Below are 24,713 nucleotides of genomic sequence, written 5' to 3'. Positions count from 1 at the left end.
AGATGTATTAGTGCACTGAGGGGGGTTTTAAGGCACTGAGAGGGTATTAATGCACTGAGGGGGGTTTTAGAGCACATAGGGGTATTAGTGCACTGAGTGGGATATTAATGAACTGAGGGGCATTAGTGCACTGAGGGGTATTAGTGTACTGAGGGGGGTATTCGTGCACTGAGGTGTATTACTGCATTGATGGGGGTATTAGTGCACTGAGGGGTGGTATTAGTGCACCGAGGCAGGTATTAGTGCACTGAGGGGGTATTATTGCACTGAGGGGTATTAGAGCACTGAGGAGTTTAGTGCACTGAGGATTATTAGTGCACTGAAGGGGATATTACTGCACTGAAGGTTATTAGTGCACTGAGGGGTATTAGTGCACTGAGGGGTATTAGTGCACTGAGGGGAGTATAAGTGCACTGAGGGGCATTAGTGCACTGAGGGGTATTAGTGCACTGAGGTGGGTATTAGTTCACTGAGGGGGGTATTAATGCACTGAGGGGTATTAGTGCACTGAGGGGTATTAGTGCACTGAGGTGGGTATTAGTCCACTGAGGGGTATTAGTGCACTGAGGGGTATTAGTGCACTGAGGGGGGTATTCGTGCACTGATGTGTATTAGTGCATTGATGGGGGTATTAGTGCACTGAGGGGTGGTATTAGTGCACCGAGGCGGGTATTAGTGCACTGAGGGGGGTATTATTGCACTGAGGGGTATTAGAGCACTGAGGAGTTTAGTGCACTGAGGATTATTAGTGCACTGAGTAGGGTATTAGTGCACTGAGGGGTATTAGTGCACGGAGGAGGGTATTAGTGCACAGGGAGGTATTAGTGCACTGAGGGGGGTATTAGTGCACTGAGAGGTATTAGTGCACTGAGGGGGGTATAAGTGCACTGAGGGGGGTATTAATGCACTGAGGGGGGTATTAGTGCACCGAGGGGGGTATTAGTGCACTGAGGGGGGTATTAGTGCACTGAGTTGGGTATTAGTGCACAGAAAGGGTATTAGTGCACTGGGGGGGAGGGGTATTGGTGCACTTAGGGGGGTATTAGTGTATTGAGTGGGTGTTAGTGCACTGAGGGAGGTATTAGTGCACTGAGTGGGGTATAAATGCACTGAGGGGGAGTATTAGTGCACCGAGGGGGGGTATAAATGCACTGAGGGGGAGTATTAGTGCACTGAGGGGGTATTAGTGCACTGAGAGGTATTAGTGCACTGAGGGGGGTATAAGTGCACTGAGGGGGGTATTAATGCACTGAGGGGGGTATTAGTGCACCGAGGGGGGTATTAGTGCACTGAGGGGGGTATTAGTGCACTGAGTTGGGTATTAGTGCACAGAAAGGGTATTAGTGCACTGGGGGGGAGGGGTATTGGTGCACTTAGGGGGGTATTAGTGCATTGAGTGGGTATTAGTGCACTGCGGGAGGTATTAGTGCACTGAGTGGGGTATTAGTGCACTGATGGGAGTATTAGTGCACTGAGGGGGTATTAGTGCACTGAGAGGGGTATTAGTGCACTGAGGGGATATTAGTGAACTGAGGGGGTATTAGTGCACTGAGGCCGTATTAATGCACTGAGGGGGGTATTAGTGCACTGAGAGGTATTAGTGCACTGAGGGGGGTATAAATGCACTGAGGGGGATATTAGTGCACTGAGGGGGGTATTAGTGCACTGAGGAGGGTATTAGTGCACTGAGGGGTATTAGTGCACTGAGGGGAGTATTAGTGCACTGAGGGGTATTGGTGCACCTTGGGGGTATTAGTGCACTGAGGAGTTATTAGTGCACTGAGGGGGGTATAAGAGCACTGAGGGGGGTATAAGAGCACTGAGGGGTATTAGTGCACTGAGTGGGTATTAATGCACTGAGGGGTATTAGTGCACTGAGGGAGGTATTAGTGCACTGAGGGGTATTAGTGCACTGAGGGGGTATTAGTTCACGGAGGGGAGTATTAGTGAACTGAGAGGTATTGGTGCACTCAGGGGGGTATTAGTGCACTGAGGGGGATATTAGTGCACTGAAGGGTATTCGTGCACCGAGATGTATTAGTGCACTGAGGGGGGTTTTAAGGCACTGAGAGGGTATTAATGCACTGAGGGGGGTTTTAGAGCACGTAGGGGTATTAGTGCACTGAGTGGGATATTAATGAACTGAGGGGCATTAGTGCACTGAGGGGTATTAGTGTACTGAGGGGGGTATTCGTGCACTGAGGTGTATTACTGCATTGATGGGGGTATTAGTGCACTGAGGGGTGGTATTAGTGCACCGAGGCAGGTATTAGTGCACTGAGGGGGTATTATTGCACTGAGGGGTATTAGAGCACTGAGGAGTTTAGTGCACTGAGGATTATTAGTGCACTGAAGGGGATATTACTGCACTGAAGGTTATTAGTGCACTGAGGGGTATTAGTGCACTGAGGGGTATTAGTGCACTGAGGGGAGTATAAGTGCACTGAGGGGCATTAGTGCACTGAGGGGTATTAGTGCACTGAGGTGGGTATTAGTTCACTGAGGGGGGTATTAATGCACTGAGGGGTATTAGTGCACTGAGGGGTATTAGTGCACTGAGGTGGGTATTAGTTCACTGAGGGGTATTAGTGCACTGAGGGGTATTAGTGCACTGAGGGGGTATTCGTGCACTGATGTGTATTAGTGCATTGATGGGGGTATTAGTGCACTGAGGGGTGGTATTAGTGCACCGAGGCGGGTATTAGTGCACTGAGGGGGGTATTATTGCACTGAGGGGTATTAGAGCACTGAGGAGTTTAGTGCACTGAGGATTATTAGTGCACTGAGTAGGGTATTAGTGCACTGAGGGGTATTAGTGCACGGAGGAGGGTATTAGTGCACAGGGAGGTATTAGTGCACTGAGGGGGGTATTAGTGCACTGAGAGGTATTAGTGCACTGAGGGTTGTATAAGTGCACTGAGGGGGGTATTAATGCACTGAGGGGGGTATTAGTGCACCGAGGGGGGTATTAGTGCACTGAGGGGGGTATTAGTGCACTGAGTTGGGTATTAGTGCACAGAAAGGGTATTAGTGCACTGGGGGGGAGGGGTATTGGTGCACTTAGGGGGGTATTAGTGTATTGAGTGGGTGTTAGTGCACTGAGGGAGGTATTAGTGCACTGAGTGGGGTATAAATGCACTGAGGGGGAGTATTAGTGCACCGAGGGGGGTATAAATGCACTGAGGGGGAGTATTAGTGCACTGAGGGGGTACTAGTGCACTGAGAGGGGTATTAGTGCACTGAGGGGATATTAGTGAACTGAGGGGGTATTAGTGCACTGAGGCCGTATTAATGCACTGAGGGGGGTATTAGTGCACTGAGAGGTATTAGTGCACTGAGGGGGGTATAAATGCACTGAGGGGGAGTATTAGTGCACCGAGGGGGGTATAAATGCACTGAGGGGGAGTATTAGTGCACCGAGGGGGGTATTAGTGCACTGAGGTGGAGTATTAGTGCACCGAGGGGGGTATTAATGCACTGAGGGGGTTATTAGTGCACTGAGGGGTATTAGTGCACTGAGGGGGTTATTTGTGCACTGAGGGGGGTATTAGTGCACTGGGGGGGGTTTGTGCACTCGGGAATGGTATTAGTGCACTGAGGGGGTATTAGTGCACTGAGGTGGAGTATTAGTGCACCGAGGGTGGTATTAGTGCACTGAGGTGGAGTATTAGTGCACCGAGGGTGGTATTAGTGCACTGAGGGGGGTATAAGTGCACCGAGGGGTATTAGTGCACTGAGGTGGAGTATTAGTGCACCGAGGGTGGTATTAGTGCACTGAAGGGGGTATTAGTGCACTGAGGGGTATTAATGCACCGAGGGTAGTATTAGTGCACTGAGGGGTGTATTAGTGCACTGAGGGGTATTAGTGCACTGAGGGGGTATTCGTGCACTGAGGGGGGCATTAGTGCACTGAGGGGGTATTAGTGCACTGAGGGGGGTATTAGCGCACTGAAAGGTATTAGTGCACTGAGCGGGGTATTAGTGCACTGGGGGGGGTATTTGTGCATTCGGGGATGGTATTAGTGCATTGAGGGAGGTATTAGTGCACTGAGGGGGTATTAGAGAACTGAGGGGTATTAGTGCACTGAAGGGGGTATAAGTGCACTGAGGGGGTTATTAATGCACTGAGGGGGGTATTAGTGCACCGAGGTGGGTATTAGTGCACTGAGGGGGGTATTAGTGCACTGAGTTGGATATTAGTGCACAGAAAGGGTATTAGTGCACTGGGGGCGGTATTGGTTCACTGAGGGGGGTATTAGTGCACTGAGGGGGATATTAGTGCACTGAAGGGTATTCGTGCACCGAGATGTATTAGTGCACTGAGGGGGGTTTTAAGGCACTGAGAGGGTATTAATGCACTGAGGGGGGTTTTAGAGCACGTCGGGGTATTAGTGCACTGAGTGGGATATTAATGAACTGAGGGGCATTAGTGCACTGAGGGGTATTAGTGTACTGAGGGGGGTATTCGTGCACTGAGGTGTATTAGTGCATTGATGGGGGTATTAGTGCACTGAGGGGTGGTATTAGTGCACCGAGGCGGGTATTAGTGCACTGAGGGGGGTATTATTGCACTGAGGGGTATTAGAGCACTGAGGAGTTTAGTGCACTGAGGATTATTAGTGCACTGAAGGGGATATTACTGCACTGAAGGTTATTAGTGCACTGAGGGGTATTAGTGCACTGAGGGGTATTAGTGCACTGAGGGGAGTATAAGTGCACTGAGGGGCATTAGTGCACTGAGGGGTATTAGTGCACTGAGGTGGGTATTAGTTCACTGAGGGGGGTATTAATGCACTGAGGGGTATTAGTGCACTGAGGGGTATTAGTGCACTGAGGTGGGTATTAGTTCACTGAGGGGTATTAGTGCACTGAGGGGTATTAGTGCACTGAGGGGGGTATTCGTGCACTGATCTGTATTAGTGCTTTGATGGGGGTATTAGTGCACTGAGGGGTGGTATTAGTGCACCGAGGCGGGTATTAGTGCACTGAGGGGGGGTATTATTGCACTGAGGGGTATTAGAGCACTGAGGAGTTTAGTGCACTGAGGATTATTAGTGCACTGAGTAGGGTATTAGTGCACTGAGGGGTATTAGTGCACGGAGGAGGGTATTAGTGCACAGGGAGGTATTAGTGCACTGAGGTGGAGTATTAGTGCACTGAGAGGTATTAGTGCACTGAGGGGGGTATAAGTGCACTGAGGGGGGTATTAATGCACTGAGGGGGGTATTAGTGCACCGAGGGGGGTATTAGTGCACTGAGGGGGGTATTAGTGCACTGCGTTGGGTATTAGTGCACAGAAAGGGTATTAGTGCACTGGGGGGGAGGGGTATTGGTGCACTTAGGGGGGTATTAGTGCATTGAGTGGGTATTAGTGCACTGAGGGAGGTATTAGTGCACTGAGTGGGGTATTAGTGCACTGATGGGAGTATTAGTGCACTGAGGGGGTATTAGTGCACTGAGAGGGGTATTAGTGCACTGAGGGGATATTAGTGAACTGAGGGGGGTATTAGTGCACTGAGGCCGTATTAATGCACTGAGGGGGGTATTAGTGCACTGAGAGGTATTAGTGCACTGAGGGGGGTATAAATGCACTGAGGGGGAGTATTAGTGCACCGAGGGGGGTATAAATGCACTGAGGGGGAGTATTAGTGCACCGAGGGGGGTATTAGTGCACTGAGGTGGAGTATTAGTGCACCGAGGGGGGTATTAGTGCACTGAGGGGGTTATTAGTGCACTGATGGGTATTAGTGCACTGAGGGGGGTATTCGTGCACTGAGGGGGGTATTTGTGCACTGAGGGGGGTATTAGTGCACTGCGTTGGGTATTAGTGCACAGAAAGGGTATTAGTGCACTGGGGGGGAGGGGTATTGGTGCACTTAGGGGGGTATTAGTGCATTGAGTGGGTATTAGTGCACTGAGGGAGGTATTAGTGCACTGAGTGGGGTATTAGTGCACTGATGGGAGTATTAGTGCACTGAGGGGGTATTAGTGCACTGAGAGGGGTATTAGTGCACTGAGGGGATATTAGTGAACTGAGGGGGGTATTAGTGCACTGAGGCCGTATTAATGCACTGAGGGGGGTATTAGTGCACTGAGAGGTATTAGTGCACTGAGGGGGGTATAAATGCACTGAGGGGGAGTATTAGTGCACCGAGGGGGGTATAAATGCACTGAGGGGGAGTATTAGTGCACCGAGGGGGGTATTAGTGCACTGAGGTGGAGTATTAGTGCACCGAGGGGGGTATTAGTGCACTGAGGGGGTTATTAGTGCACTGATGGGTATTAGTGCACTGAGGGGGGTATTCGTGCACTGAGGGGGGTATTTGTGCACTGAGGGGGGTATTAGTGCACTGGGGGGGGTTTGTGCACTCGGGAATGGTATTAGTGCACTGAGGGGGTATTAGTGCACTGAGGTGGAGTATTAGTGCACCGAGGGTGGTATTAGTGCACTGAGGTGGAGTATTAGTGCACCGAGGGTGGTATTAGTGCACTGAGGGGGGTATAAGTGCACCGAGGGGTATTAGTGCACTGAGGTGGAGTATTAGTGCACCGAGGGTGGTATTAGTGCACTGAAGGGGGTATTAGTGCACTGAGGGGTATTAGTGCACCGAGGGTGGTATTAGTGCACTGAGGGGTGTATTAGTGCACTGAGGGGTATTAGTGCACTGAGGGGGTATTAGTGCACTGAGGGGGGTATTAGTGCACTGAGGGGTATTAGTGCACTGAGGGGAGTATAAGTGCACTGAGGGGCATTAGTGCACTGAGGGGTATTAGTGCACTGAGGTGGGTATTAGTTCACTGAGGGGGGTATTAATGCACTGAGGGGTATTAGTGCACTGAGGGGTATTAGTGCACTGAGGTGGGTATTAGTTCACTGAGGGGTATTAGTGCACTGAGGGGGGTATTCGTGCACTGATGTGTATTAGTGCATTGATGGGGGTATTAGTGCACTGAGGGGTGGTATTCGTGCACCGAGGCGGGTATTAGTGCACTGAGGGGGGTATTAGTGCACTGAGGGGGGTATTATTGCACTGAGGGGTATTAGAGCACTGAGGAGTTTAGTGCACTGAGGATTATTAGTGCACTGAGTAGGGTATTAGTGCACTGAGGGGTATTAGTGCACGGAGGAGGGTATTAGTGCACAGGGAGGTATTAGTGCACTGAGGGGGGTATTAGTGCACTGAGAGGTATTAGTGCACTGAGGGGGGTATAAGTGCACTGAGGGGGGTATTAATGCACTGAGGGGGGTATTAGTGCACCGAGGGGGGTATTAGTGCACTGAGGGGGGTATTAGTGCACTGAGAGGGGTATTAGTGCACTGAGGGGATATTAGTGAACTGAGGGTGGTATTAGTGCACTGAGGCCGTATTAATGCACTGAGGGGGGTATTAGTGCACTGAGAGGTATTAGTGCACTGAGGGGGGTATAAATGCACTGAGGGGGAGTATTAGTGCACCGAGGGGGGTATAAATGCACTGAGGGGGAGTATTAGTGCACCGAGGGGGGTATTAGTGCACTGAGGTGGAGTATTAGTGCACCGAGGGGGGTATTAGTGCACTGAGGGGGTTATTAGTGCACTGAGGGGTATTAGTGCACTGAGGGGGGTATTCGTGCACTGAGGGGGGTATTTGTGCACTGAGGGGGGTATTAGTGCACTGGGGGGGGTTTGTGCACTCGGGAATGGTATTAGTGCACTGAGGGGGTATTAGTGCACTGAGGTGGAGTATTAGTGCACCGAGGGTGGTATTAGTGCACTGAGGTGGAGTATTAGTGCACCGAGGGTGGTATTAGTGCACTGAGGGGGGTATAAGTGCACCGAGGGGTATTAGTGCACTGAGGTGGAGTATTAGTGCACCGAGGGTGGTATTAGTGCACTGAAGGGGGTATTAGTGCACTGAGTGGTATTAGTGCACCGAAAATGGTATTAGTGCACTGAGGGGTGTATTAGTGCACTGAGGGGTATTAGTGCACTGAGGGGGTATTAGTGCACTGAGGGGGGCATTAGTGCACTGAGGGGGTATTAGTGCACTGAGGGGGGTATTAGCGCACTGAAAGGTATTAGTGCACTGAGCGGGGTATTAGTGCACTGGGGGGGTGGTATTTGTGCATTCGGGGATGGTATTAGTGCATTGAGGGAGGTATTAGTGCACTGAGGGGGTATTAGAGAACTGAGGGGTATTAGTGCACTGAAGGGGGTATAAGTGCACTGAGGGGGTTATTAATGCACTGAGGGGGGTATTAGTGCACCGAGGTGGGTATTAGTGCACTGAGGGGGGTATTAGTGCACTGAGTTTGATATTAGTGCACAGAAAGGGTATTAGTGCACTGGGGGCGGTATTGGTTCACTGAGGTGGGTATTAGTTCACTGAGGGGGATATTAGTGCACTGAAGGGTATTCGTGCACCGAGATGTATTAGTGCACTGAGGGGGGGTTTTAAGGCACTGAGAGGGTATTAGTGCACTGAGGGGGGTATTCGTGCACTGAGGGGGGTATTTGTGCACTGAGGGGGGTATTAGTGCACTGGGTGGGGTTTGTGCACTCATGGATGGTATTAGTGCACTGAGGGGGTATTAGTGCACTGAGGTGGAGTATTAGTGCACCGAGGGTGGTATTAGTGCACTGAGGGGGGTATTAGTGCACTGAGGTGGAGTATTAGTGCACCGAGGGGAGTATTAGTGCACTGAGGGGGGTATTAGTGCACTGAGGGGTATTAGTGCACTGAGGGGGGTATTCGTGCACTGAGGGGGGTATTTGTGCACTGAGGGGGGTATTAGTGCACTGGGTGGGGTTTGTGCACTCAGGGATGGTATTAGTGCACTGAGGGGGGTATTAGTGCACTGAGGTGGAGTATTAGTGCACCGAGGGGGGTATTAGTGCACTGAGGGGGTTATTAGTGCACTGAGGGGTATTAGTGCACTGAGGGGGGTATTCGTGCACTGAGGGGGGTATTTGTGCACTGAGGGGGGTATTAGTGCACTGGGGGGGGTTTGTGCACTCGGGAATGGTATTAGTGCACTGAGGGGGTATTAGTGCACTGAGGTGGAGTATTAGTGCACCGAGGGTGGTATTAGTGCACTGAGGTGGAGTATTAGTGCACCGAGGGTGGTATTAGTGCACTGAGGGGGGTATAAGTGCACCGAGGGGTATTAGTGCACTGAGGTGGAGTATTAGTGCACCGAGGGTGGTATTAGTGCACTGAAGGGGGTATTAGTGCACTGAGTGGTATTAGTGCACCGAAAATGGTATTAGTGCACTGAGGGGTGTATTAGTGCACTGAGGGGTATTAGTGCACTGAGGGGGTATTAGTGCACTGAGGGGGGCATTAGTGCACTGAGGGGGTATTAGTGCACTGAGGGGGGTATTAGCGCACTGAAAGGTATTAGTGCACTGAGCGGGGTATTAGTGCACTGGGGGGGTGGTATTTGTGCATTCGGGGATGGTATTAGTGCATTGAGGGAGGTATTAGTGCACTGAGGGGGTATTAGAGAACTGAGGGGTATTAGTGCACTGAAGGGGGTATAAGTGCACTGAGGGGGTTATTAATGCACTGAGGGGGGTATTAGTGCACCGAGGTGGGTATTAGTGCACTGAGGGGGGTATTAGTGCACTGAGTTTGATATTAGTGCACAGAAAGGGTATTAGTGCACTGGGGGCGGTATTGGTTCACTGAGGTGGGTATTAGTTCACTGAGGGGGATATTAGTGCACTGAAGGGTATTCGTGCACCGAGATGTATTAGTGCACTGAGGGGGGGTTTTAAGGCACTGAGAGGGTATTAGTGCACTGAGGGGGGTATTCGTGCACTGAGGGGGGTATTTGTGCACTGAGGGGGGTATTAGTGCACTGGGTGGGGTTTGTGCACTCATGGATGGTATTAGTGCACTGAGGGGGTATTAGTGCACTGAGGTGGAGTATTAGTGCACCGAGGGTGGTATTAGTGCACTGAGGGGGGTATTAGTGCACTGAGGTGGAGTATTAGTGCACCGAGGGGAGTATTAGTGCACTGAGGGGGGTATTAGTGCACTGAGGGGTATTAGTGCACTGAGGGGGGTATTCGTGCACTGAGGGGGGTATTTGTGCACTGAGGGGGGTATTAGTGCACTGGGTGGGGTTTGTGCACTCAGGGATGGTATTAGTGCACTGAGGGGGTATTAGTGCACTGAGGTGGAGTATTAGTGCACCGAGGGTGGTATTAGTGCACTGAGGGGGGTATTAGTGCACTAAGAGTATTGGTGCACTGAGGAGGGTATTAGTGCACTGAGGGGGTATTAGTGCACTGAGGGGGTATTAGTGCACTGAGGGGGTATTAGTGCACTGAGGTGGAGTATTAGTGCACCGAGGGTGGTATTAGTGCACTGAGGTGGAGTATTAGTGCACCGAGGGTGGTATTAGTGCACTGAGGGGGGTATTAGTGCACCGAGGGGTATTAGTGCACTGAGGTGGAGTATTAGTGCACCAAGGGTGGTATTAGTGCACTGAAGGGGGTATTAGTGCACTGAGGGGTATTAGTTCACCGAGGGTGGTATTAGTGCACTGAGGGGGTATTAGTGCACTGAGGGGGGTATTAGCGCACTGAAAGGTATTATTGCACTGAGCGGGGTATTAGTGCACTGAGGGGGGGGGGTATTTGTGCACTCGGGGATGGTATTAGTGCATTGAGGGAGGTATTAGTGCACTGAGGGGGTATTAGAGAACTGAGGGGTATTAGTGCACTGAAGGGGGTATAAGTGCACTGAGGGGGTTATTAATGCACTGAGGGGGGTATTCGTGCACCGAGGGGGGTATTAGTGCAATGAGTTGGATATTAGTGCACAGAAAGGGTATTAGTGCACTGGGGGCGGTATTGGTTCACTGAGGGGGGTATTAGTGCACTGAGGGGGGTATTAGTGCACAGAAGGGGTATTAATGCACTGGGGGGTATCAGTGCACTGTGTGGGGTATTAGTGCACTGATGGGAGTATTAGTGCACTGAGGGGGTATTAGTGCACTGAGGGGGGTATTAGTGCACTGAAGGGGAAAGTAATGCACTGAGGCGGGTATTAGTGCACTGAGAGGTATTAGTGCACTGATGGGGGTAAAAGTGCACTGAGGGGGGTATTAATGCACTGAGGGGGAGTATTAGTGCACCGAGGAGGGTATTGGTGCACTGAGGTGGAGTATTAGTGCACCGAGGCGGGTATTAGTGCATTGAGAGGGGTATTAGTGCACTGAGGGTTATTAGTGCACTGAGGGGGTTATTAGTGCACTGAGGGGGGTATTAGTGCACTGAGGGGAAGTAGTGCATTGAGCGGGGTATTAGTGCACTGGGGTGTATTAGTGCATTGAGGGGGGTATTATTGCACTGAGGGGTATTAGTGCACTGAGGGGTATTAGTGCTCTGAGGAGGGTATTAGTGCGCTGAGGGGTATTAGTGCACTGAGGTGAGGGGGTTTGTGCACTCGGTGATGGTATTAGTGCATTGAGGGAGGTATTAGTGCACTGAGGGGTATTAGTGCACTGAGGGGTATTAATGCACTGAGGGAGGTATTAATGCACTGACGGGGCTATTAGTGCACTGAGGGGTATTAGTGCACTGAGGGGGGTATAAATGCACTGAGGGCGGTATTAGTGCACTGAGGGGTATTAGTGCACTGAGGGGTATTAGTGCACTGAGGTGAGGGGGTTTGTGCACTCGGGGATGGTATTAGTGCATTGAGGGAGGTATTAGTGCACTGAGGGGATATTAGTGCACTCAAGGGGGGTATTAGTGCACTGAGGGGGTATTAATTCACTGAGGGGTGTATTAGTGCACTGAGAGGTATTAGTGCACTGAGGGGGGGTATAAATGCACTGAGGGGGAGTATTAGTGCACCGAGGGGGGGAATAAATGCACTGAGGGGGAGTATTAGTGCACCGAGGTGGGTATTAGTGCACTGAGGTGGAGTATTAGTGCACCGAGGGGGGTATTAGTGCACTGAGGGGGGTATTAGTGCACTGAGGGGTATTAGTGCACTGAGGGGGGTATTCGTGCACTGAGGGGGGTATTTGTGCACTGAGGGGGGTATTAGTGCACGGGGGGGTTTGTGCACTCGGGGATGGTATTAGTGCACTGAGGGGGTATTAGTGCACTGAGGTGGAGTATTAGTGCACCGAGGGTGGTATTAGTGCACTGAGGGGGGTATTAGAGCACTAAGGGTATTCGTGCACTGAGGGGGGTATTAGTGCACTGAGGGGGGTATTAGTGCACTGAGGGGGTATTAGTGCACTGAGGGGGTATTAGTGCACTGAGGGGGTATTAGTGCACTGAGGGGGGTATTTGTGCACCGAGGGGGGTATTAGTGCACTGAGGTGGAGTATTAGTGCACCGAGGGTGGTATTAGTGCACTGAAGGGGGTATTAGTGCACTGAGGGGTATTAGTGCACCGAGGGTGGTATTAATGCACTGGGGGTGGTATTGGTGCACTGAGGGGTGTATTAGTGCATTGAGGGGGTATTAGTGCACTGAGGGGTGTATTAGTGCATTGAGGGGGTATTAGTGCACTGAGGGAGGTATTAGTGCACTGAGTGGGGTATTAGTGCACTGATGGGAGTATTAGTGAACTGAGGGGGTATTAGTGCAATGAGGGGGGTATTAGTGCACTGAAGGGGAAATTAATGAACTGAGGCGGGTATTAGTGCACTGAGAGGTATTAGTGCACTGATGGGGGTAAAAGTGCACTGAGGGGGGTATTAATGCACTGAGGGGGAGTATTAGTGCACCGAGGAGGGTATTGGTGCACTGAGGTGGAGTATTAGTGCACCGAGGGGGGCATTAGTGCACTGAGAGGTGGGTATTGGTGCACTGAGGGTTATTAGTGCACTGAGGGGGTTATTAGTGCACTGAGGGGGGTATTAGTGCACTGAGGGGTATTAGTGCACTGAGGGGGGTATTACTGCATTGAGGGAGGTATTAGTGCACTGAGGGGGGTATTAGTGCGCTGAGGGGTATTAGTGCACTGAGGTGAGGGGGTTTGTGCACTCGGGGATGGTGTTAGTGCATTGAGGGAGGTATTAGTGCACTGAGGGGGGTTTTAAGGCACTGAGGGGTATTCGTGCACTGAGCGGGGTATTAGTGCACTGGGGGGTATTAGTGCATTGAGGGGGGTATTATTGTACTGAGGGGTATTAGTGCACTGAGGGGGGATTTAAGGCACTGAGAGGGTATTAATGCACTGAGGTGGGTTTTAGAGCACGTAGGGGTATTAGTGCACTGAGTGGGGTATTAATGAACTGAGGGGCATTAGTGCACTGAGGGGTATTAGTGTACTGAGGGGGTTATTCGTGCACTGAGGTGTATTAGTGCATTGATGGGGGTATTAGTGCACTGAGGGGTGGTATTAGTGCACCGAGGCGGGTATTAGTGCACTGAGGGGGGTATTATTGCACTGAGGGGTATTAGAGCACTGAGGAGTTTAGTGCACTGAGGATTATTAGTGCACTGAAGGGGATATTACTGCACTGAAGGTTATTAGTGCACTGAGGGGTATTAGTGCACTGAGGGGTATTAGTGCACTGAGGGGAGTATAAGTGCACTGAGGGTCATTAGTGCACTGAGGGGTATTAGTGCACTGAGGTGGGTATTAGTTCACTGAGGGGGGTATTAATGCACTGAGGGGTATTAGTGCACTGAGGGGCATTAGTGCACTGAGGTGGGTATTAGTTCACTGAGGGGTATTAGTGCACTGAGGGGTATTAGTGCACTGAGGGGGGTATTCGTGCACTGATGTGTATTAGTGCATTGATGGGGGTATTAGTGCACTGAGGGGTGGTATTAGTGCACCGAGGCGGGTATTAGTGCACTGAGGGGGGTATTATTGCACTGAGGGGTATTAGAGCACTGTGGAGTTTAGTGCACTGAGGATTATTAGTGCACTGAGTAGGGTATTAGTGCACTGAGGGGTATTAGTGCACGGAGGAGGGTATTAGTGCACAGGGAGGTATTAGTGCACTGAGGGGGGTATTAGTGCACTGAGAGGTATTAGTGCACTGAGGGGGGTATAAGTGCACTGAGGGGGGTATTAATGCACTGAGGGGGGTATTAGTGCACCGAGGGGGGTATTAGTGCACTGAGGGGGGTATTAGTGCACTGGGGGGGCTATTAGTGCACTGAGGGGGTATTAATGCACTGAGGGGGGTATTAGTGCACTGAGAGGTATTAGTGCACCGAGGGGGGTATAAATGCACTGAGGGGGAGTATTAGTGCACCGAGGGGGGTATAAATGCACTGAGGGGGAGTATTAGTGCACCGAGGGGGGTATTAGTGCACTGAGGTGGAGTATTAGTGCACCGAGGGGAGTATTAATGCACTGAGGGGGGTATTAGTGCACTGAGGGGTATTAGTGCACTGAGGGGGGTATTCGTGCACTGAGGGGGGTATTTGTGCACTGAGGGGGGGTATTAGTGCACTGGGTGGGGTTTGTGCACTCAGGGATGGTATTAGTGCACTGAGGGGGTATTAGTGCACTGAGGTGGAGTATTAGTGCACCGAGGGTGGTATTAGTGCACTGAGGGGGGTATTAGTGCACTAAGGGTATTGGTGCACTGAGGGGGGTATTAGTGCACTGAGGGGGTATTAGTGCACTGAGGGGGTATTAGTGCACTGAGGGGGTATTAGTGCACTGAGGTGGAGTATTAGTGCACCGAGGGTGGTATTAGTGCACTGAGGTGGAGTATTAGTGCACCGAGGGTGGTATTAGTGCACTGAGGGGGGTATTAGTGCACCGAGGGGTATTAGTGCACTGAGGTGGAGTATTAGTGCACCAAGGGTGGTATTAGTGCACTGAAGGGGGTATTAGTGCACTGAGGGGTATTAGTTCACCGAGGGTGGTATTAGTGCACTGAGGGGGTATTAGTGCACTGAGGGGGGTATTAGCGCACTGAAAGGTATTATTGCACTGAGCGGGGTATTAGTGCACTGGGGGTGGGGGGTATTTGTGCACTCGGGGATGGTATTAGTGCATTGAGGGAGGTATTAGTGCACTGAGGGGGTATTAGAGAACTGAGGGGTATTAGTGCACTGAAGGGGGTATAAGTGCACTGAGGGGGTTATTAATGCACTGAGGGGGGTATTCGTGCACCGAGGGGGGTATTAGTGCAATGAGTTGGATATTAGTGCACAGAAAGGGTATTAGTGCACTGGGGGCGGTATTGGTTCACTGAGGGGGGTATTAGTGCACTGAGGGGGGTATTAGTGCACAGAAGGGGTATTAATGCACTGGGGGGGTATCAGTGCACTGAGTGGGGTATTAGTGCACTGATGGGAGTATTAGTGCACTGAGGGGGTATTAGTGCACTGAGGGGGGTATTAGTGCACTGAAGGGGAAAGTAATGCACTGAGGCGGGTATTAGTGCACTGAGAGGTATTAGTGCACTGATGGGGGTAAAAGTGCACTGAGGGGGGTATTAATGCACTGAGGGGGAGTATTAGTGCACCGAGGGGGGTATTGGTGCACTGAGGTGGAGTATTAGTGCACCGAGGCGGGTATTAGTGCATTGAGAGGGGTATTAGTGCACTGAGGGTTATTAGTGCACTGAGGGGGTTATTAGTGCACTGAGGGGGGTATTAGTGCACTGAGGGGAAGTAGTGCACTGAGCGGGGTATTAGTGCACTGGGGTGTATTAGTGCATTGAGGGGGGTATTATTGCACTGAGGGGTATTAGTGCACTGAGGGGTATTAGTGCTCTGAGGAGGGTATTAGTGCGCTGAGGGGTATTAGTGCACTGAGGTGAGGGGGTTTGTGCACTCGGTGATGGTATTAGTGCATTGAGGGAGGTATTAGTGCACTGAGGGGTATTAGTGCACTGAGGGGTATTAATGCACTGAGGGAGGTATTAATGCACTGACGGGGCTATTAGTGCACTGAGGGGTATTAGTGCACTGAGGGGGGTATAAATGCACTGAGGGCGGTATTAGTGCACTGAGGGGTATTAGTGCACTGAGGGGTATTAGTGCACTGAGGTGAGGGGATTTGTGCACTCGGGGATGGTATTAGTGCACTGAGGGGGGTATTAGTGCACTGAGGGGGTATTAATTCACTGAGGGGGGTATTAGTGCATTGAGAGGTATTAGTGCACTGAGGGGGGTATAAATGCACTGAGGGGGAGTATTAGTGCACCGAGGGGGGGAATAAATGCACTGAGGGGGAGTATTAGTGCACCGAGGTGGGTATTAGTGCACTGAGGTGGAGTATTAGTGCACCGAGGGGGGTATTAGTGCACTGAGGGGGGTATTAGTGCACTGAGGGGTATTAGTGCACTGAGGGGGGTATTCGTGCACTGAGGGGGGTATTTGTGCACTGAGGGGGGTATTAGTGCACTGGGGGGGGTTTGTGCACTCGGGGATGGTATTAGTGCACTGAGGGGGTATTAGTGCACTGAGCTGGAGTATTAGTGCACCGAGGGTGGTATTAGTGCACTGAGGGGGGTATTAGAGCACTAAGGGTATTCGTGCACTGAGGGGGGTATTAGTGCACTGAGGGGGGTATTAGTGCACTGAGGGGGTATTAGTGCACTGAGGGGGGGTATTAGTGCACTGAGGGGGTATTAGTGCACTGAGGGGGGTATTTGTGCACCGAGGGGGGTATTAGTGCACTGAGGTGGAGTATTAGTGCACCGAGAGTGGTATTAGTGCACTGAAGGGGGTATTAGTGCACTGAGGGGTATTAGTGCACCAAGGGTGGTATTAATGCACTGGGGGTGGTATTGGTGCACTGAGGGGTGTATTAGTGCATTGAGGGGGTATTAGTGCACTGAGGGAGGTATTAGTGCACTGAGTGGGGTATTAGTGCACTGATGGGAGTATTAGTGAACTGAGGGGGTATTAGTGCAATGAGGGGGGTATTAGTGCACTGAAGGGGAAATTAATGAACTGAGGCGGGTATTAGTGCACTGAGAGGTATTAGTGCACTGATGGGGGTAAAAGTGCACTGAGGGGGGTATTAATGCACTGAGGGGGAGTATTAGTGCACCGAGGAGGGTATTGGTGCACTGAGGTGGAGTATTAGTGCACCGAGGGGGGCATTAGTGCACTGAGAGGTGGGTATTGGTGCACTGAGGGTTATTAGTGCACTGAGGGGGTTATTAGTGCACTGAGGGGGGTATTAGTGCACTGAGGGGTATTAGTGCACTGAGGGGGGTATTACTGCATTGAGGGAGGTATTAGTGCACTGAGGGGGGTATTAGTGCGCTGAGGGGTATTAGTGCACTGAGGTGAGGGGGTTTGTGCACTCGGGGATGGTGTTAGTGCATTGAGGGAGGTATTAGTGCACTGAGGGGGGTTTTAAGGCACTGAGGGGTATTCGTGCACTGAGCGGGGTATTAGTGCACTGGGGGGTATTAGTGCATTGAGGGGGGTATTATTGTACTGAGGGGTATTAGTGCACTGAGGGGGGATTTAAGGCACTGAGAGGGTATTAATGCACTGAGGTGGGTTTTAGAGCACGTAGGGGTATTAGTGCACTGAGTGGGGTATTAATGAACTGAGGGGCATTAGTGCACTGAGGGGTATTAGTGTACTGAGGGGGTTATTCGTGCACTGAGGTGTATTAGTGCATTGATGGGGGTATTAGTGCACTGAGGGATGGTATTAGTGCACCGAGGCGGGTATTAGTGCACTGAGGGGGGTATTATTGCACTGAGGGGTATTAGAGCACTGAGGAGTTTAGTGCACTGAGGATTATTAATGCACTGAAGGGGATATTACTGCACTGAAGGTTATTAGTGCACTGAGGGGTATTAGTGCACTGAGGGGTATTAGTGCACTGAGGGGAGTATAAGTGCACTGAGGGGCATTAGTGCACTGAGGGGTATTAGTGCACTGAGGTGGGTATTTGTTCACTGAGGGGGGTATTAATGCACTGAGGGGTATTAGTGCACTGAGGGGTATTAGTGCACTGAGGGGGGTATTAGTTCACTGAGGGGTATTAGTGCACTGAGGGGTATTAGTGCACTGAGGGGGGTATTCGTGCACTGAGGTGTATTAGTGCATTGATGGGGGTATTAGTGCACTGAGGGGTGGTATTAGTGCACCGAGGTAGGTATTAGTGCACTGAGGGGGGTATTATTGCACTGAGGGGTATTAGAGCACTGAGGAGTTTAGTGCACTGAGGATTATTAGTGCACTGAGTAGGGTATTAGTGCACTGAGGGGTATTAGTGCACGGAGGAGGGTATTAGTGCACAGGGAGGTATTAGTGCACTGAGGGGGGTATTAGTGCACTGAGAGGTATTAGTGCACTGAGGGGGGTATAAGTGCACTGAGGGGGGTATTAATGCACTGAGGGGGGTATTAGTGCACCGAGGGGGGTATTAGTGCACTGAGGGGGGTATTAGTGCACTGAGGGGTATTAGTGCTCTGAGGAGGGTATTAGTGCGCTGAGGGGTATTAGTGCACTGAGGTGAGGGGGTTTGTGCACTCGGTGATGGTATTAGTGCATTGAGGGAGGTATTAGTGCACTGAGGGGTATTAGTGCACTGAGGGGTATTAATGCACTGAGGGAGGTATTAATGCACTGACGGGGCTATTAGTGCACTGAGGGGTATTAGTGCACTGAGGGGGGTATAAATGCACTGAGGGCGGTATTAGTGCACTGAGGGGTATTAGTGCACTGAGGGGTATTAGTGCACTGAGGTGAGGGGGTTTGTGCACTCGGGGATGGTATTAGTGCACTGAGGGGGGTATTAGTGCACTGAGGGGGTATTAATTCACTGAGGGGGGTATTAGTGCACTGAGAGGTATTAGTGCACTGAGGGGGGGTATAAATGCACTGAGGGGGAGTATTAGTGCACCGAGGGGGGGAATAAATGCACTGAGGGGGAGTATTAGTGCACCGAGGTGGGTATTAGTGCACTGAGGTGGAGTATTAGTGCACCGAGGGGGGTATTAGTGCACTGAGGGGGGTATTAGTGCACTGAGGGGTATTAGTGCACTGAGGGGGGTATTCGTGCACTGAGGGGGGTATTTGTGCACTGAGGGGGGTATTAGTGCACTGGGGGGGGGGGTTTGTGCACGGGGATGGTATTAGTGCACTGAGGGGTATTAGTGCACTGAGGTGGAGTATTAGTGCACCGAGGGTGGTATTAGTGCACTGAGGGGGGTATTAGAGCACTAAGGGTATTCGTGCACTGAGGGGGGTATTAGTGCACTGAGGGGGGTATTAGTGCACTGAGGGGGTATTAGTGCACTGAGGGGGTATTAGTGCACTGAGGGGGTATTAGTGCACTGAGGGGGGTATTTGTGCACCGAGGGGGGTATTAGTGCACTGAGGTGGAGTATTAATGCACCGACGGTGGTATTAGTGCACTGAAGGGGGTATTAGTGCACTGAGGGGTATTAGTGCACCGAGGGTGGTATTAATGCACTGGGGGTGGTATTGGTGCACTGAGGGGTGTATTAGTGCATTGAGGGGGTATTAGTGCACTGAGGGAGGTATTAGTGCACTGAGTGGGGTATTAGTGCACTGATGGGAGTATTAGTGAACTGAGGGGGTATTAGTGCAATGAGGGGGGTATTAGTGCACTGAAGGGGAAATTAATGAACTGAGGCGGGTATTAGTGCACTGAGAGGTATTAGTGCACTGATGGGGGTAAAAGTGCACTGAGGGGGGTATTAATGCACTGAGGGGGAGTATTAGTGCACCGAGGAGGGTATTGGTGCACTGAGGTGGAGTATTAGTGCACCGAGGGGGGCATTAGTGCACTGAGAGGTGGGTATTGGTGCACTGAGGGTTATTAGTGCACTGAGGGGGTTATTAGTGCACTGAGGGGGGTATTAGTGCACTGAGGGGTATTAGTGCACTGAGGGGGGTATTACTGCATTGAGGGAGGTATTAGTGCACTGAGGGGGGTATTAGTGCGCTGAGGGGTATTAGTGCACTGAGGTGAGGGGGTTTGTGCACTCGGGGATGGTGTTAGTGCATTGAGGGAGGTATTAGTGCACTGAGGGGGGTTTTAAGGCACTGAGGGGTATTCGTGCACTGAGCGGGGTATTAGTGCACTGGGGGGTATTAGTGCATTGAGGGGGGTATTATTGTACTGAGGGGTATTAGTGCACTGAGGGGGGATTTAAGGCACTGAGAGGGTATTAATGCACTGAGGTGGGTTTTAGAGCACGTAGGGGTATTAGTGCACTGAGTGGGGTATTAATGAACTGAGGGGCATTAGTGCACTGAGGGGTATTAGTGTACTGAGGGGGTTATTCGTGCACTGAGGTGTATTAGTGCATTGATGGGGGTATTAGTGCACTGAGGGATGGTATTAGTGCACCGAGGCGGGTATTAGTGCACTGAGGGGGGTATTATTGCACTGAGGGGTATTAGAGCACTGAGGAGTTTAGTGCACTGAGGATTATTAATGCACTGAAGGGGATATTACTGCACTGAAGGTTATTAGTGCACTGAGGGGTATTAGTGCACTGAGGGGTATTAGTGCACTGAGGGGAGTATAAGTGCACTGAGGGGCATTAGTGCACTGAGGGGTATTAGTGCACTGAGGTGGGTATTAGTTCACTGAGGGGGGTATTAATGCACTGAGGGGTATTAGTGCACTGAGGGGTATTAGTGCACTGAGGGGGGTATTAGTTCACTGAGGGGTATTAGTGCACTGAGGGGTATTAGTGCACTGAGGGGGGTATTCGTGCACTGAGGTGTATTAGTGCATTGATGGGGGTATTAGTGCACTGAGGGGTGGTATTAGTGCACCGAGGTAGGTATTAGTGCACTGAGGGGGGTATTATTGCACTGAGGGGTATTAGAGCACTGAGGAGTTTAGTGCACTGAGGATTATTAGTGCACTGAGTAGGGTATTAGTGCAATGAGGGGTATTAGTGCACGGAGGAGGGTATTAGTGCACAGGGAGGTATTAGTGCACTGAGGGGGGTATTAGTGCACTGAGAGGTATTAGTGCACTGAGGGGGGTATAAGTGCACTGAGGGGGGTATTAATGCACTGAGGGGGGTATTAGTGCACCGAGGGGGGTATTAGTGCACTGAGGGGGGTATTAGTGCACTGAGGGGTATTAGTGCTCTGAGGAGGGTATTAGTGCGCTGAGGGGTATTAGTGCACTGAGGTGAGGGGGTTTGTGCACTCGGTGATGGTATTAGTGCATTGAGGGAGGTATTAGTGCACTGAGGGGTATTAGTGCACTGAGGGGTATTAATGCACTGAGGGAGGTATTAATGCACTGACGGGGCTATTAGTGCACTGAGGGGTATTAGTGCACTGAGGGGGGTATAAATGCACTGAGGGCGGTATTAGTGCACTGAGGGGTATTAGTGCACTGAGGGGTATTAGTGCACTGAGGTGAGGGGGTTTGTGCACTCGGGGATGGTATTAGTGCACTGAGGGGGGTATTAGTGCACTGAGGGGGTATTAATTCACTGAGGGGGGTATTAGTGCACTGAGAGGTATTAGTGCACTGAGGGGGGGTATAAATGCACTGAGGGGGAGTATTAGTGCACCGAGGGGGGGAATAAATGCACTGAGGGGGAGTATTAGTGCACCGAGGTGGGTATTAGTGCACTGAGGTGGAGTATTAGTGCACCGAGGGGGGTATTAGTGCACTGAGGGGGGTATTAGAGCACTAAGGGTATTCGTGCACTGAGGGGGGTATTAGTGCACTGAGGGGGGTATTTGTGCACTGAGGGGGGTATTAGTGCACTGAGGGGTATTAGTGCACCGAGGGTGGTATTAGTGCACTGTGGGGTGTATTAGTGCACTGAGGGGTATTAGTGCACTGAGGGGGGTATTAGTGCACTGAGGGGTATTAGTTCACCGAGGGTGGTATTAGTGCACTGAGGGGGTATTAGTGCACTGAGGGGGGTATTAGCGCACTGAAAGGTATTATTGCACTGAGCGGGGTATTAGTGCACTGGGGGTGGGGGGTATTTGTGCACTCGGGGATGGTATTAGTGCATTGAGGGAGGTATTAGTGCACTGAGGGGGTATTAGAGAACTGAGGGGTATTAGTGCACTGAAGGGGGTATAAGTGCACTGAGGGGGTTATTAATGCACTGAGGGGGGTATTCGTGCACCGAGGGGGGTATTAGTGCAATGAGTTGGATATTAGTGCACAGAAAGGGTATTAGTGCACTGGGGGCGGTATTGGTTCACTGAGGGGGGTATTAGTGCACTGAGGGGGGTATTAGTGCACAGAAGGGGTATTAATGCACTGGGGGGGTATCAGTGCACTGAGTGGGGTATTAGTGCACTGATGGGAGTATTAGTGCACTGAGGGGGTATTAGTGCACTGAGGGGGGTATTAGTGCACTGAAGGGGAAAGTAATGCACTGAGGCGGGTATTAGTGCACTGAGAGGTATTAGTGCACTGATGGGGGTAAAAGTGCACTGAGGGGGGTATTAATGCACTGAGGGGGAGTATTAGTGCACCGAGGGGGGTATTGGTGCACTGAGGTGGAGTATTAGTGCACCGAGGCGGGTATTAGTGCATTGAGAGGGGTATTAGTGCACTGAGGGTTATTAGTGCACTGAGGGGGTTATTAGTGCACTGAGGGGGGTATTAGTGCACTGAGGGGAAGTAGTGCACTGAGCGGGGTATTAGTGCACTGGGGTGTATTAGTGCATTGAGGGGGGTATTATTGCACTGAGGGGTATTAGTGCACTGAGGGGTATTAGTGCTCTGAGGAGGGTATTAGTGCGCTGAGGGGTATTAGTGCACTGAGGTGAGGGGGTTTGTGCACTCGGTGATGGTATTAGTGCATTGAGGGAGGTATTAGTGCACTGAGGGGTATTAGTGCACTGAGGGGTATTAATGCACTGAGGGAGGTATTAATGCACTGACGGGGCTATTAGTGCACTGAGGGGTATTAGTGCACTGAGGGGGGTATAAATGCACTGAGGGCGGTATTAGTGCACTGAGGGGTATTAGTGCACTGAGGGGTATTAGTGCACTGAGGTGAGGGGATTTGTGCACTCGGGGATGGTATTAGTGCACTGAGGGGGGTATTAGTGCACTGAGGGGGTATTAATTCACTGAGGGGGGTATTAGTGCATTGAGAGGTATTAGTGCACTGAGGGGGGTATAAATGCACTGAGGGGGAGTATTAGTGCACCGAGGGGGGGAATAAATGCACTGAGGGGGAGTATTAGTGCACCGAGGTGGGTATTAGTGCACTGAGGTGGAGTATTAGTGCACCGAGGGGGGTATTAGTGCACTGAGGGGGGTATTAGTGCACTGAGGGGTATTAGTGCACTGAGGGGGGTATTCGTGCACTGAGGGGGGTATTTGTGCACTGAGGGGGGTATTAGTGCACTGGGGGGGGTTTGTGCACTCGGGGATGGTATTAGTGCACTGAGGGGGTATTAGTGCACTGAGCTGGAGTATTAGTGCACCGAGGGTGGTATTAGTGCACTGAGGGGGGTATTAGAGCACTAAGGGTATTCGTGCACTGAGGGGGGTATTAGTGCACTGAGGGGGGTATTAGTGCACTGAGGGGGTATTAGTGCACTGAGGGGGGGTATTAGTGCACTGAGGGGGTATTAGTGCACTGAGGGGGGTATTTGTGCACCGAGGGGGGTATTAGTGCACTGAGGTGGAGTATTAGTGCACCGAGAGTGGTATTAGTGCACTGAAGGGGGTATTAGTGCACTGAGGGGTATTAGTGCACCAAGGGTGGTATTAATGCACTGGGGGTGGTATTGGTGCACTGAGGGGTGTATTAGTGCATTGAGGGGGTATTAGTGCACTGAGGGAGGTATTAGTGCACTGAGTGGGGTATTAGTGCACTGATGGGAGTATTAGTGAACTGAGGGGGTATTAGTGCAATGAGGGGGGTATTAGTGCACTGAAGGGGAAATTAATGAACTGAGGCGGGTATTAGTGCACTGAGAGGTATTAGTGCACTGATGGGGGTAAAAGTGCACTGAGGGGGGTATTAATGCACTGAGGGGGAGTATTAGTGCACCGAGGAGGGTATTGGTGCACTGAGGTGGAGTATTAGTGCACCGAGGGGGGCATTAGTGCACTGAGAGGTGGGTATTGGTGCACTGAGGGTTATTAGTGCACTGAGGGGGTTATTAGTGCACTGAGGGGGGTATTAGTGCACTGAGGGGTATTAGTGCACTGAGGGGGGTATTACTGCATTGAGGGAGGTATTAGTGCACTGAGGGGGGTATTAGTGCGCTGAGGGGTATTAGTGCACTGAGGTGAGGGGGTTTGTGCACTCGGGGATGGTGTTAGTGCATTGAGGGAGGTATTAGTGCACTGAGGGGGGTTTTAAGGCACTGAGGGGTATTCGTGCACTGAGCGGGGTATTAGTGCACTGGGGGGTATTAGTGCATTGAGGGGGGTATTATTGTACTGAGGGGTATTAGTGCACTGAGGGGGGATTTAAGGCACTGAGAGGGTATTAATGCACTGAGGTGGGTTTTAGAGCACGTAGGGGTATTAGTGCACTGAGTGGGGTATTAATGAACTGAGGGGCATTAGTGCACTGAGGGGTATTAGTGTACTGAGGGGGTTATTCGTGCACTGAGGTGTATTAGTGCATTGATGGGGGTATTAGTGCACTGAGGGATGGTATTAGTGCACCGAGGCGGGTATTAGTGCACTGAGGGGGGTATTATTGCACTGAGGGGTATTAGAGCACTGAGGAGTTTAGTGCACTGAGGATTATTAATGCACTGAAGGGGATATTACTGCACTGAAGGTTATTAGTGCACTGAGGGGTATTAGTGCACTGAG

Source organism: Pristiophorus japonicus, chromosome 26, assembly GCF_044704955.1.
Source record: "Pristiophorus japonicus isolate sPriJap1 chromosome 26, sPriJap1.hap1, whole genome shotgun sequence".
Taxonomy (NCBI): Eukaryota; Metazoa; Chordata; class Chondrichthyes; family Pristiophoridae; genus Pristiophorus; species Pristiophorus japonicus.
Note: the sequence above shows the minus strand (reverse complement) of the source record.